The sequence below is a fragment of the Hoplias malabaricus genome, chromosome 11 (assembly GCF_029633855.1).
Source record: "Hoplias malabaricus isolate fHopMal1 chromosome 11, fHopMal1.hap1, whole genome shotgun sequence".
NCBI lineage: Eukaryota > Metazoa > Chordata > Actinopteri > Characiformes > Erythrinidae > Hoplias > Hoplias malabaricus.
The window spans coordinates 3,646,252-3,666,663 of record NC_089810.1 but is presented as its reverse complement, the minus strand read 5'-3'; positions in this window follow the sequence as shown (position 1 = coordinate 3,666,663).

Here is a 20,412-nt window from a genome sequence, read left to right as displayed (position 1 = left end):
TGACACACACCCTACACCCTCTGATCACAGTGACACACATCATACACTCTCTGATCACAATGACACACACCATACACTCTCTGATCACAATGACACACACCATACACTCTCTGATCACAATAACACACACCATACACTCTCTGATCACAATAACACACACCATACACTCTCTGATCACAATAACACACACCATACACTCTCTGATCACAGTGACACACACCATACACACTCTGATCACAGTGACACACACCCTACACCCTCTGATCACAGTGACACACACCCTACACCCTCTGATCACAGTGACACACATCATATTCTTTCTGATCACAATAACACAAACCATACGCTCTCTGATCAGTGACACACACCATACTCTCTGTGATCACAATAACACAAACCATACGCTCTCTGATCACAATAACACAAACCATACTCTCTCTGATCACAATAACACACACCATACACTCTCTGATCACAATGACACACACCATACACTCTCTGATCACAATAACACACACCATACTCTCTCTGATCACAGTGACACACACCATACACTCTCTGATCACAATGACACACATCATACACTCTCTGATCACAATAACACACACCATACACTCTCTGATCACAATGACATACACCATACACTCTCTGATCACAGTGACACACACCATACACTCTCTGATCACAATGACACACACCATACACTCTCTGATCACAGTGACACACACCATACACACTCTGATCACAGTGACACACACCCTACACCCTCTGATCACAGTGACACACACCCTACACCCTCTGATCACAGTGACACACATCATACACTCTCTGATCACAATGACACACATCATACTCTCTCTGATCACAGTGACACACACCATACACTCTCTGATCACAGTGACACACACCATACACTCTCTGATCACAGTGACACACACCATACACTCTCTGATCACAATGACACACACCATACTCTCTCTGATCACAGTGACACACACCATACACACTCTGATCACAGTGACACACACCCTACACACTCTGATCACAGTGACACACACCCTACACCCTCTGATCACAATAACACACACCATACACTCTCTGATCACAATAACACTCACCATACACTCTCTGATCACAATGACACACACCATACACTCTCTGATCACAATGACACTCACCATACACTCTCTGATCACAATGACACACACCATACACTCTCTGATCACAATGACACACACCATACACTCTCTGATCACAATGACACACATCATACTCTCTCTGATCACAGTGACACACACCATACACTCTCTGATCACAGTGAAACACACCATACACTCTCTGATCACAATGACACACACCATACACTCTCTGATCACAATAACACACACCATACACTCTCCGATCACAATGACACACACCATACACTCTCTGATCACAGTGACACTCACCATACACTCTCTGATCACAGTGACACTCACCATACACTCTCTGATCACAGTGACACACATCATACACTCTCTGATCACAATGACACACATCATACTCTCTCTGATCACAGTGACACACACCATAGACTCTCTGATCACAATGACACACATCATACACTCTCTGATCACAATAACACACACCATACACTCTCTGATCACAATGACATACACCATACACTCTCTGATCACAGTGACACACACCATACACTCTCTGATCACAATGACACACACCATACACTCTCTGATCACAATGACACACACCATACACTCTCTGATCACAATAACACACACCATACACTCTCTGATCACAATAACACACACCATACACTCTCTGATCACAGTGACACACACCATACACACTCTGATCACAGTGACACACACCCTACACACTCTGATCACAGTGACACACACCCTACACCCTCTGATCACAGTGACACACACCCTACACCCTCTGATCACAGTGACACACATCATACACTCTCTGATCACAATGACACACACCATACACTCTCTGATCACAATGACACACACCATACACTCTCTGATCACAATAACACACACCATACACTCTCTGATCACAATAACACACACCATACACTCTCTGATCACAGTGACACACACCATACACACTCTGATCACAGTGACACACACCCTACACCCTCTGATCACAGTGACACACACCCTACACCCTCTGATCACAGTGACACACATCATATTCTTTCTGATCATAATAACACAAACCATACGCTCTCTGATCACAGTGACACACACCATACTCTGTGTGATCACAATAACACAAACCATACGCTCTCTGATCACAATGACATACACCATACGCTCTCTGATCACAGTGACACACACCATACACTCTCTGATCACAATGACACACACCATACACTCTCTGATCACAGTGACACACACCATACACACTCTGATCACAGTGACACACACCCTACACCTTCTGATCACAGTGACACACACCCTACACCCTCTGATCACAGTGACACACATCATACACTCTCTGATCACAGTGACACACACCATACACACTCTGATCACAGTGACACACACCCTACACACTCTGATCACAGTGACACACACCCTACACCCTCTGATCACAGTGACACACACCCTACACCCTCTGATCACAGTGACACACATCATACACTCTCTGATCACAATGACACACACCATACACTCACTGATCACAATGACACACACCATACACTCTCTGATCACAATAACACACACCATACACTCTCTGATCACAATAACACACACCATACACTCTCTGATCACAGTGACACACACCATACACACTCTGATCACAGTGACACACACCCTACACCCTCTGATCACAGTGACACACACCCTACACCCTCTGATCACAGTGACACACATCATATTCTTTCTGATCATAATAACACAAACCATACGCTCTCTGATCACAGTGACACACACCATACTCTCTGTGATCACAATAACACAAACCATACACTCTCTGATCACAATAACACAAACCATACGCTCTCTGATCACAATAACACACACCATACACTCTCTGATCACAATAACACACACCATACACTCTCTGATCACAATAACACACACCATACACTCTCTGATCACAATGACACACACCATACTCTCTCTGATCACAATGACACACACCATACACTCTCTGATCACAATGACACACACCATACTCTCTCTCTGATCACAGTGACACACACCATACACTCTCTGATCACAGTGACACACACCATACACTCTCTGATCACAATGACACACATCATACTCTCTCTGATCACAATGACACACACCATACACTCTCTGATCACAATAACACACACCATACACTCTCTGATCACAGTGACACACACCATACACTCTCTGATCACAATAACACACACCATACACTCTCTGATCACAATGACACACACCATACACACTCTGATCACAGTGACACACACCCTACACCCTCTGATCACAGTGACACACATCATACACTCTCTGATCACAATGACACACACCATACACTCTCTGATCACAATGACACACACCATACACTCTCTGATCACAATAACACACACCATACTCTCTCTGATCACAGTGACACACACCATACACTCTCTGATCACAATGACACACATCATACACTCTCTGATCACAATAACACACACCATACACTCTCTGATCACAATGACATACACCATACACTCTCTGATCACAGTGACACACACCATACACTCTCTGATCACAATGACACACACCATACACTCTCTGATCACAGTGACACACACCATACACACTCTGATCACAGTGACACACACCCTACACCCTCTGATCACAGTGACACACACCCTACACCCTCTGATCACAGTGACACACATCATACACTCTCTGATCACAATGACACACACCATACACTCTCTGATCACAATGACACACACCATACACTCTCTGATCACAATAACACACACCATACACTCTCTGATCACAATAACACACACCATACACTCTCTGATCACAATAACACACACCATACACTCTCTGATCACAGTGACACACACCATACACACTCTGATCACAGTGACACACACCCTACACCCTCTGATCACAGTGACACACACCCTACACCCTCTGATCACAGTGACACACATCATATTCTTTCTGATCACAATAACACAAACCATACGCTCTCTGATCAGTGACACACACCATACTCTCTGTGATCACAATAACACAAACCATACGCTCTCTGATCACAATAACACAAACCATACTCTCTCTGATCACAATAACACACACCATACACTCTCTGATCACAATAACACACACCATACACTCTCTGATCACAATGACACACACCATACTCTTTCTGATCACAATGACACTCACCATACACTCTCTGATCACAATGACACACACCATACACTCTCTGATCACAATGACACACACCATACTCTCTCTCTGATCACAGTGACACACACCATACACTCTCTGATCACAGTGACACACACCATACACTCTCTGATCACAATGACACACATCATACTCTCTCTGATCACAATGACACACACCATACACTCTCTGATCACAATAACACACACCATACACTCTCTGATCACAGTGACACACACCATACACTCTCTGATCACAATAACACACACCATACACTCTCTGATCACAATGACACACACCCTACACCCTCTGATCACAATGACACACACCATACACACTCTGATCACAGTGACACACACCCTACACCCTCTGATCACAGTGACACACATCATACACTCTCTGATCACAATGACACACACCATACACTCTCTGATCACAATGACACACACCATACACTCTCTGATCACAATAACACACACCATACTCTCTCTGATCACAGTGACACACACCATACACTCTCTGATCACAATGACACACATCATACACTCTCTGATCACAATAACACACACCATACACTCTCTGATCACAATGACATACACCATACACTCTCTGATCACAGTGACACACACCATACACTCTCTGATCACAATGACACACACCATACACTCTCTGATCACAGTGACACACACCATACACACTCTGATCACAGTGACACACACCCTACACCCTCTGATCACAGTGACACACACCCTACACCCTCTGATCACAGTGACACACATCATACACTCTCTGATCACAATGACACACATCATACTCTCTCTGATCACAGTGACACACACCATACACTCTCTGATCACAGTGACACACACCATACACTCTCTGATCACAGTGACACACACCATACACTCTCTGATCACAATAACACACACCATACACTCTCTGATCACAATAACACACACCATACACTCTCTGATCACAATAACACACACCATACACTCTCTGATCACAGTGACACACACCCTACACACTCTGATCACAGTGACACACACCCTACACCCTCTGATCACAGTGACACACACCCTACACCCTCTGATCACAGTGACACACATCATATTCTTTCTGATCACAATAACACAAACCATACGCTCTCTGATCAGTGACACACACCATACTCTCTGTGATCACAATAACACAAACCATACGCTCTCTGATCACAATAACACAAACCATACTCTCTCTGATCACAATAACACACACCATACACTCTCTGATCACAATAACACACACCATACACTCTCTGATCACAATGACACACACCATACTCTTTCTGATCACAATGACACTCACCATACACTCTCTGATCACAATGACACACACCATACACTCTCTGATCACAATGACACACACCATACACTCTCTGATCACAATGACACACACCATACTCTCTCTCTGATCACAGTGACACACACCATACACTCTCTGATCACAGTGACACACACCATACACTCTCTGATCACAATGACACACACCATACACTCTCTGATCACAGTGACACACACCATACACTCTCTGATCACAATAACACACACCATACACTCTCTGATCACAGTGACACACACCATACACTCTCTGATCACAATAACACACACCATACACTCTCTGATCACAATGACACACACCCTACACCCTCTGATCACAATGACACACACCATACACACTCTGATCACAGTGACACACACCCTACACCCTCTGATCACAGTGACACACATCATACACTCTCTGATCACAATGACACACACCATACACTCTCTGATCACAATGACACACACCATACACTCTCTGATCACAATAACACACACCATACTCTCTCTGATCACAGTGACACACACCATACACTCTCTGATCACAATGACACACATCATACACTCTCTGATCACAATAACACACACCATACACTCTCTGATCACAATGACATACACCATACACTCTCTGATCACAGTGACACACACCATACACTCTCTGATCACAATGACACACACCATACACTCTCTGATCACAGTGACACACACCATACACACTCTGATCACAGTGACACACACCCTACACCCTCTGATCACAGTGACACACACCCTACACCCTCTGATCACAGTGACACACATCATACACTCTCTGATCACAATGACACACATCATACTCTCTCTGATCACAGTGACACACACCATACACTCTCTGATCACAGTGACACACACCATACACTCTCTGATCACAGTGACACACACCATACACTCTCTGATCACAATGACACACACCATACTCTCTCTGATCACAGTGACACACACCATACACACTCTGATCACAGTGACACACACCCTACACACTCTGATCACAGTGACACACACCCTACACCCTCTGATCACAATAACACACACCATACACTCTCTGATCACAATAACACTCACCATACACTCTCTGATCACAATGACACACACCATACACTCTCTGATCACAATGACACTCACCATACACTCTCTGATCACAATGACACACACCATACACTCTCTGATCACAATGACACACACCATACACTCTCTGATCACAATGACACACATCATACTCTCTCTGATCACAGTGACACACACCATACACTCTCTGATCACAGTGAAACACACCATACACTCTCTGATCACAATGACACACACCATACACTCTCTGATCACAATAACACACACCATACACTCTCCGATCACAATGACACACACCATACACTCTCTGATCACAGTGACACTCACCATACACTCTCTGATCACAGTGACACTCACCATACACTCTCTGATCACAGTGACACACATCATACACTCTCTGATCACAATGACACACATCATACTCTCTCTGATCACAGTGACACACACCATAGACTCTCTGATCACAATGACACACATCATACACTCTCTGATCACAATAACACACACCATACACTCTCTGATCACAATGACATACACCATACACTCTCTGATCACAGTGACACACACCATACACTCTCTGATCACAATGACACACACCATACACTCTCTGATCACAATGACACACACCATACACTCTCTGATCACAATAACACACACCATACACTCTCTGATCACAATAACACACACCATACACTCTCTGATCACAATGACACACACCATACACACTCTGATCACAGTGACACACACCCTACACACTCTGATCACAGTGACACACACCCTACACCCTCTGATCACAGTGACACACACCCTACACCCTCTGATCACAGTGACACACATCATACACTCTCTGATCACAATGACACACACCATACACTCTCTGATCACAATGACACACACCATACACTCTCTGATCACAATAACACACACCATACACTCTCTGATCACAATAACACACACCATACACTCTCTGATCACAGTGACACACACCATACACACTCTGATCACAGTGACACACACCCTACACCCTCTGATCACAGTGACACACATCATATTCTTTCTGATCATAATAACACAAACCATACGCTCTCTGATCACAGTGACACACACCATACTCTGTGTGATCACAATAACACAAACCATACGCTCTCTGATCACAATGACATACACCATACGCTCTCTGATCACAGTGACACACACCATACACTCTCTGATCACAATGACACACACCATACACTCTCTGATCACAGTGACACACACCATACACACTCTGATCACAGTGACACACACCCTACACCTTCTGATCACAGTGACACACACCCTACACCCTCTGATCACAGTGACACACATCATACACTCTCTGATCACAGTGACACACACCATACACACTCTGATCACAGTGACACACACCCTACACACTCTGATCACAGTGACACACACCCTACACCCTCTGATCACAGTGACACACACCCTACACCCTCTGATCACAGTGACACACACCCTACACCCTCTGATCACAGTGACACACATCATACACTCTCTGATCACAATGACACACACCATACACTCACTGATCACAATGACACACACCATACACTCTCTGATCACAATAACACACACCATACACTCTCTGATCACAATAACACACACCATACACTCTCTGATCACAGTGACACACACCATACACACTCTGATCACAGTGACACACACCCTACACCCTCTGATCACAGTGACACACACCCTACACCCTCTGATCACAGTGACACACATCATATTCTTTCTGATCATAATAACACAAACCATACGCTCTCTGATCACAGTGACACACACCATACTCTCTGTGATCACAATAACACAAACCATACACTCTCTGATCACAATAACACAAACAATACGCTCTCTGATCACAATAACACACACCATACACTCTCTGATCACAATAACACACACCATACACTCTCTGATCACAATAACACACACCATACACTCTCTGATCACAATGACAAACACCATACTCTCTCTGATCACAATGACACACACCATACACTCTCTGATCACAATGACACACACCATACTCTCTCTCTGATCACAGTGACACACACCATACACTCTCTGATCACAGTGACACACACCATACACTCTCTGATCACAATGACACACATCATACTCTCTCTGATCACAATGACACACACCATACACTCTCTGATCACAATAACACACACCATACACTCTCTGATCACAGTGACACACACCATACACTCTCTGATCACAATAACACACACCATACACTCTCTGATCACAATGACACACACCATACACACTCTGATCACAGTGACACACACCCTACACCCTCTGATCACAGTGACACACATCATACACTCTCTGATCACAATGACACACACCATACACTCTCTGATCACAATGACACACACCATACACTCTCTGATCACAATAACACACACCATACTCTCTCTGATCACAGTGACACACACCATACACTCTCTGATCACAATGACACACATCATACACTCTCTGATCACAATAACACACACCATACACTCTCTGATCACAATGACATACACCATACACTCTCTGATCACAGTGACACACACCATACACTCTCTGATCACAATGACACACACCATACACTCTCTGATCACAGTGACACACACCATACACACTCTGATCACAGTGACACACACCCTACACCCTCTGATCACAGTGACACACACCCTACACCCTCTGATCACAGTGACACACATCATACACTCTCTGATCACAATGACACACATCATACACTCTCTGATCACAATGACACACACCATACACTCTCTGATCACAATGACACACACCATACACTCTCTGATCACAATAACACACACCATACACTCTCTGATCACAATAACACACACCATACACTCTCTGATCACAATAACACACACCATACACTCTCTGATCACAGTGACACACACCATACACACTCTGATCACAGTGACACACACCCTACACCCTCTGATCACAGTGACACACACCCTACATCCTCTGATCACAGTGACACACATCATATTCTTTCTGATCACAATAACACAAACCATACGCTCTCTGATCAGTGACACACACCATACTCTCTGTGATCACAATAACACAAACCATACGCTCTCTGATCACAATAACACAAACCATACGCTCTCTGATCACAATAACACACACCATACACTCTCTGATCACAATAACACACACCATACACTCTCTGATCACAATGACACACACCATACTCTTTCTGATCACAATGACACTCACCATACACTCTCTGATCACAATGACACACACCATACACTCTCTGATCACAATGACACACACCATACTCTCTCTCTGATCACAGTGACACACACCATACACTCTCTGATCACAGTGACACACACCATACACTCTCTGATCACAATGACACACATCATACTCTCTCTGATCACAATGACACACACCATACACTCTCTGATCACAATAACACACACCATACACTCTCTGATCACAGTGACACACACCATACACTCTCTGATCACAATAACACACACCATACACTCTCTGATCACAATGACACACACCCTACACCCTCTGATCACAATGACACACACCATACACACTCTGATCACAGTGACACACACCCTACACCCTCTGATCACAGTGACACACATCATACACTCTCTGATCACAATGACACACACCATACACTCTCTGATCACAATGACACACACCATACACTCTCTGATCACAATAACACACACCATACTCTCTCTGATCACAGTGACACACACCATACACTCTCTGATCACAATGACACACATCATACACTCTCTGATCACAATAACACACACCATACACTCTCTGATCACAATGACATACACCATACACTCTCTGATCACAGTGACACACACCATACACTCTCTGATCACAATGACACACACCATACACTCTCTGATCACAGTGACACACACCATACACACTCTGATCACAGTGACACACACCCTACACCCTCTGATCACAGTGACACACACCCTACACCCTCTGATCACAGTGACACACATCATACACTCTCTGATCACAATGACACACACCATACACTCTCTGATCACAATGACACACACCATACACTCTCTGATCACAATAACACACACCATACACTCTCTGATCACAATAACACACACCATACACTCTCTGATCACAATAACACACACCATACACTCTCTGATCACAGTGACACACACCATACACACTCTGATCACAGTGACACACACCCTACACCCTCTGATCACAGTGACACACACCCTACACCCTCTGATCACAGTGACACACACCCTACATCCTCTGATCACAGTGACACACATCATATTCTTTCTGATCACAATAACACAAACCATACGCTCTCTGATCAGTGACACACACCATACTCTCTGTGATCACAATAACACAAACCATACGCTCTCTGATCACAATAACACAAACCATACTCTCTCTGATCACAATAACACACACCATACACTCTCTGATCACAATAACACACACCATACACTCTCTGATCACAATGACACACACCATACTCTTTCTGATCACAATGACACTCACCATACACTCTCTGATCACAATGACACACACCATACACTCTCTGATCACAATGACACACACCATACTCTCTCTCTGATCACAGTGACACACACCATACACTCTCTGATCACAGTGACACACACCATACACTCTCTGATCACAATGACACACATCATACTCTCTCTGATCACAATGACACACACCATACACTCTCTGATCACAATAACACACACCATACACTCTCTGATCACAGTGACACACACCATACACTCTCTGATCACAATAACACACACCATACACTCTCTGATCACAATGACACACACCCTACACCCTCTGATCACAATGACACACACCATACACACTCTGATCACAGTGACACACACCCTACACCCTCTGATCACAGTGACACACATCATACACTCTCTGATCACAATGACACACACCATACACTCTCTGATCACAATGACACACACCATACACTCTCTGATCACAATAACACACACCATACTCTCTCTGATCACAGTGACACACACCATACACTCTCTGATCACAATGACACACATCATACACTCTCTGATCACAATAACACACACCATACACTCTCTGATCACAATGACATACACCATACACTCTCTGATCACAGTGACACACACCATACACTCTCTGATCACAATGACACACACCATACACTCTCTGATCACAGTGACACACACCATACACACTCTGATCACAGTGACACACACCCTACACCCTCTGATCACAGTGACACACACCCTACACCCTCTGATCACAGTGACACACATCATACACTCTCTGATCACAATGACACACACCATACACTCTCTGATCACAATGACACACACCATACACTCTCTGATCACAATAACACACACCATACACTCTCTGATCACAATAACACACACCATACACTCTCTGATCACAATAACACACACCATACACTCTCTGATCACAGTGACACACACCATACACACTCTGATCACAGTGACACACACCCTACACCCTCTGATCACAGTGACACACACCCTACACCCTCTGATCACAGTGACACACACCCTACACCCTCTGATCACAGTGACACACATCATATTCTTTCTGATCACAATAACACAAACCATACGCTCTCTGATCAGTGACACACACCATACTCTCTGTGATCACAATAACACAAACCATACGCTCTCTGATCACAATAACACAAACCATACTCTCTCTGATCACAATAACACACACCATACACTCTCTGATCACAATAACACACACCATACACTCTCTGATCACAATGACACACACCATACTCTTTCTGATCACAATGACACTCACCATACACTCTCTGATCACAATGACACACACCATACACTCTCTGATCACAATGACACACACCATACTCTCTCTCTGATCACAGTGACACACACCATACACTCTCTGATCACAGTGACACACACCATACACTCTCTGATCACAATGACACACATCATACTCTCTCTGATCACAATGACACACACCATACACTCTCTGATCACAATAACACACACCATACACTCTCTGATCACAGTGACACACACCATACACTCTCTGATCACAATAACACACACCATACACTCTCTGATCACAATGACACACACCCTACACCCTCTGATCACAATGACACACACCATACACACTCTGATCACAGTGACACACACCCTACACCCTCTGATCACAGTGACACACACCATACACTCTCTGATCACAATGACACACATCATACTCTCTCTGATCACAATGACACACACCATACACTCTCTGATCACAATAACACACACCATACACTCTCTGATCACAGTGACACACACCATACACTCTCTGATCACAATAACACACACCATACACTCTCTGATCACAATGACACACACCATACACACTCTGATCACAGTGACACACACCCTACACCCTCTGATCACAGTGACACACATCATACACTCTCTGATCACAATGACACACACCATACACTCTCTGATCACAATGACACACACCATACACTCTCTGATCACAATAACACACACCATACTCTCTCTGATCACAGTGACACACACCATACACTCTCTGATCACAATGACACACATCATACACTCTCTGATCACAATAACACACACCATACACTCTCTGATCACAATGACATACACCATACACTCTCTGATCACAGTGACACACACCATACACTCTCTGATCACAATGACACACACCATACACTCTCTGATCACAGTGACACACACCATACACACTCTGATCACAGTGACACACACCCTACACCCTCTGATCACAGTGACACACACCCTACACCCTCTGATCACAGTGACACACATCATACACTCTCTGATCACAATGACACACACCATACACTCTCTGATCACAATGACACACACCATACACTCTCTGATCACAATAACACACACCATACACTCTCTGATCACAATAACACACACCATACACTCTCTGATCACAATAACACACACCATACACTCTCTGATCACAGTGACACACACCATACACACTCTGATCACAGTGACACACACCCTACACCCTCTGATCACAGTGACACACACCCTACATCCTCTGATCACAGTGACACACATCATATTCTTTCTGATCACAATAACACAAACCATACGCTCTCTGATCACAGTGACACACACCATACACTCTCTGATCACAATGACACACACCATACACTCTCTGATCACAGTGACACACACCATACACACTCTGATCACAGTGACACACACCCTACACCCTCTGATCACAGTGACACACACCCTACACCCTCTGATCACAGTGACACACATCATACACTCTCTGATCACAATGACACACACCATACACTCTCTGATCACAATGACACACACCATACACTCTCTGATCACAATAACACACACCATACACTCTCTGATCACAATAACACACACCATACACTCTCTGATCACAATAACACACACCATACACTCTCTGATCACAGTGACACACACCATACACACTCTGATCACAGTGACACACACCCTACACCCTCTGATCACAGTGACACACACCCTACATCCTCTGATCACAGTGACACACATCATATTCTTTCTGATCACAATAACACAAACCATACGCTCTCTGATCAGTGACACACACCATACTCTCTGTGATCACAATAACACAAACCATACGCTCTCTGATCACAATAACACAAACCATACTCTCTCTGATCACAATAACACACACCATACACTCTCTGATCACAATAACACACACCATACACTCTCTGATCACAATGACACACACCATACTCTTTCTGATCACAATGACACTCACCATACACTCTCTGATCACAATGACACACACCATACACTCTCTGATCACAATGACACACACCATACTCTCTCTCTGATCACAGTGACACACACCATACACTCTCTGATCACAGTGACACACACCATACACTCTCTGATCACAATGACACACATCATACTCTCTCTGATCACAATGACACACACCATACACTCTCTGATCACAATAACACACACCATACACTCTCTGATCACAGTGACACACACCATACACTCTCTGATCACAATAACACACACCATACACTCTCTGATCACAATGACACACACCCTACACCCTCTGATCACAATGACACACACCATACACACTCTGATCACAGTGACACACACCCTACACCCTCTGATCACAGTGACACACATCATACACTCTCTGATCACAATGACACACACCATACACTCTCTGATCACAATGACACACACCATACACTCTCTGATCACAATAACACACACCATACTCTCTCTGATCACAGTGACACACACCATACACTCTCTGATCACAATGACACACATCATACACTCTCTGATCACAATAACACACACCATACACTCTCTGATCACAATGACATACACCATACACTCTCTGATCACAGTGACACACACCATACACTCTCTGATCACAATGACACACACCATACACTCTCTGATCACAGTGACACACACCATACACACTCTGATCACAGTGACACACACCCTACACCCTCTGATCACAGTGACACACACCCTACACCCTCTGATCACAGTGACACACATCATACACTCTCTGATCACAATGACACACACCATACACTCTCTGATCACAATGACACACACCATACACTCTCTGATCACAATAACACACACCATACACTCTCTGATCACAATAACACACACCATACACTCTCTGATCACAATAACACACACCATACACTCTCTGATCACAGTGACACACACCATACACACTCTGATCACAGTGACACACACCCTACACCCTCTGATCACAGTGACACACACCCTACACCCTCTGATCACAGTGACACACACCCTACATCCTCTGATCACAGTGACACACATCATATTCTTTCTGATCACAATAACACAAACCATACGCTCTCTGATCAGTGACACACACCATACTCTCTGTGATCACAATAACACAAACCATACGCTCTCTGATCACAATAACACAAACCATACTCTCTCTGATCACAATAACACACACCATACACTCTCTGATCACAATAACACACACCATACACTCTCTGATCACAATGACACACACCATACTCTTTCTGATCACAATGACACTCACCATACACTCTCTGATCACAATGACACACACCATACACTCTCTGATCACAATGACACACACCATACTCTCTCTCTGATCACAGTGACACACACCATACACTCTCTGATCACAGTGACACACACCATACACTCTCTGATCACAATGACACACATCATACTCTCTCTGATCACAATGACACACACCATACACTCTCTGATCACAATAACACACACCATACACTCTCTGATCACAGTGACACACACCATACACTCTCTGATCACAATAACACACACCATACACTCTCTGATCACAATGACACACACCCTACACCCTCTGATCACAATGACACACACCATACACACTCTGATCACAGTGACACACACCCTACACCCTCTGATCACAGTGACACACATCATACACTCTCTGATCACAATGACACACACCATACACTCTCTGATCACAATGACACACACCATACACTCTCTGATCACAATAACACACACCATACTCTCTCTGATCACAGTGACACACACCATACACTCTCTGATCACAATGACACACATCATACACTCTCTGATCACAATAACACACACCATACACTCTCTGATCACAATGACATACACCATACACTCTCTGATCACAGTGACACACACCATACACTCTCTGATCACAATGACACACACCATACACTCTCTGATCACAGTGACACACACCATACACACTCTGATCACAGTGACACACACCCTACACCCTCTGATCACAGTGACACACACCCTACACCCTCTGATCACAGTGACACACATCATACACTCTCTGATCACAATGACACACACCATACACTCTCTGATCACAATGACACACACCATACACTCTCTGATCACGATAACACACACCATACACTCTCTGATCACAATAACACACACCATACACTCTCTGATCACAATAACACACACCATACACTCTCTGATCACAGTGACACACACCATACACACTCTGATCACAGTGACACACACCCTAAACCCTCTGATCACAGTGACACACACCCTACACCCTCTGATCACAGTGACACACACCCTACACCCTCTGATCACAGTGACACACATCATATTCTTTCTGATCACAATAACACAAACCATACGCTCTCTGATCAGTGACACACACCATACTCTCTGTGATCACAATAACACAAACCATACGCTCTCTGATCACAATAACACAAACCATACTCTCTCTGATCACAATAACACACACCATACACTCTCTGATCACAATAACACACACCATACACTCTCTGATCACAATGACACACACCATACACTCTCTGATCACAATGACACACACCATACTCTCTCTCTGATCACAGTGACACACACCATACACTCTCTGATCACAGTGACACACAGCATACACTCTCTGATCACAATGACACACATCATACTCTCTCTGATCACAATGACACACACCATACACTCTCTGATCACAATAACACACACCATACACTCTCTGATCACAGTGACACACACCATACACTCTCTGATCACAATAACACACACCATACACTCTCTGATCACAATAACACACACCATACTCTCTCTGATCACAGTGACACACACCATACACTCTCTGATCACAATGACACACATCATACACTCTCTGATCACAATAACACACACCATACACTCTCTGATCACAATGACATACACCATACACTCTCTGATCACAGTGACACACACCATACACTCTCTGATCACAATGACACACACCATACACTCTCTGATCACAGTGACACACACCATACACACTCTGATCACAGTGACACACACCCTACACCCTCTGATCACAGTGACACACACCCTACACCCTCTGATCACAGTGACACACATCATACACTCTCTGATCACAATGACACACACCATACACTCTCTGATCACAATGACACACACCATACACTCTCTGATCACAATAACACACACCATACACTCTCTGATCACAATAACACACACCATACACTCTCTGATCACAATAACACACACCATACACTCTCTGATCACAGTGACACACACCATACACACTCTGATCACAGTGACACACACCCTACACCCTCTGATCACAGTGACACACACCCTACACCCTCTGATCACAGTGACACACACCCTACATCCTCTGATCACAGTGACACACATCATATTCTTTCTGATCACAATAACACAAACCATACGCTCTCTGATCAGTGACACACACCATACTCTCTGTGATCACAATAACACAAACCATACGCTCTCTGATCACAATAACACAAACCATACTCTCTCTGATCACAATAACACACACCATACACTCTCTGATCACAATAACACACACCATACACTCTCTGATCACAATGACACACACCATACTCTTTCTGATCACAATGACACTCACCATACACTCTCTGATCACAATGACACACACCATACACTCTCTGATCACAATGACACACACCATACTCTCTCTCTGATCACAGTGACACACACCATACACTCTCTGATCACAGTGACACACACCATACACTCTCTGATCACAATGACACACATCATACTCTCTCTGATCACAATGACACACACCATACACTCTCTGATCACAATAACACACACCATACACTCTCTGATCACAGTGACACACACCATACACTCTCTGATCACAATAACACACACCATACACTCTCTGATCACAATGACACACACCCTACACCCTCTGATCACAATGACACACACCATACACACTCTGATCACAGTGACACACACCCTACACCCTCTGATCACAGTGACACACATCATACACTCTCTGATCACAATGACACACACCATACACTCTCTGATCACAATGACACACACCATACACTCTCTGATCACAATAACACACACCATACTCTCTCTGATCACAGTGACACACACCATACACTCTCTGATCACAATGACACACATCATACACTCTCTGATCACAATAACACACACCATACACTCTCTGATCACAATGACATACACCATACACTCTCTGATCACAGTGACACACACCATACACTCTCTGATCACAATGACACACACCATACACTCTCTGATCACAGTGACACACACCATACACACTCTGATCACAGTGACACACACCCTACACCCTCTGATCACAGTGACACACACCCTACACCCTCTGATCACAGTGACACACATCATACACTCTCTGATCACAATGACACACACCATACACTCTCTGATCACAATGACACACACCATACACTCTCTGATCACGATAACACACACCATACACTCTCTGATCACAATAACACACACCATACACTCTCTGATCACAATAACACACACCATACACTCTCTGATCACAGTGACACACACCATACACACTCTGATCACAGTGACACACACCCTAAACCCTCTGATCACAGTGACACACACCCTACACCCTCTGATCACAGTGACACACACCCTACACCCTCTGATCACAGTGACACACATCATATTCTTTCTGATCACAATAACACAAACCATACGCTCTCTGATCAGTGACACACACCATACTCTCTGTGATCACAATAACACAAACCATACGCTCTCTGATCACAATAACACAAACCATACTCTCTCTGATCACAATAACACACACCATACACTCTCTGATCACAATAACACACACCATACACTCTCTGATCACAATGACACACACCATACACTCTCTGATCACAATGACACACACCATACTCTCTCTCTGATCACAGTGACACACACCATACACTCTCTGATCACAGTGACACACAGCATACACTCTCTGATCACAATGACACACATCATACTCTCTCTGATCACAATGACACACACCATACACTCTCTGATCACAATAACACACACCATACACTCTCTGATCACAGTGACACACACCATACACTCTCTGATCACAATAACACACACCATACACTCTCTGATCACAATGACACACACCCTACACCCTCTGATCACAATGACACACACCATACACACTCTGATCACAGTGACACACACCCTACACCCTCTGATCACAGTGACACACATCATACACTCTCTGATCACAGTGACACACACCATACACTCTCTGATCACAGTGACACACACCATACACTCTCTGATCACAATGACACACATCATACTCTCTCTGATCACAATGACACACACCATACACTCTCTGATCACAGTGACACACACCATACACTCTCTGATCACAGTGACACACACCATACTCTCTCTGATCACAGTGACACACACCATACACACTCTGATCACAGTGACACACAC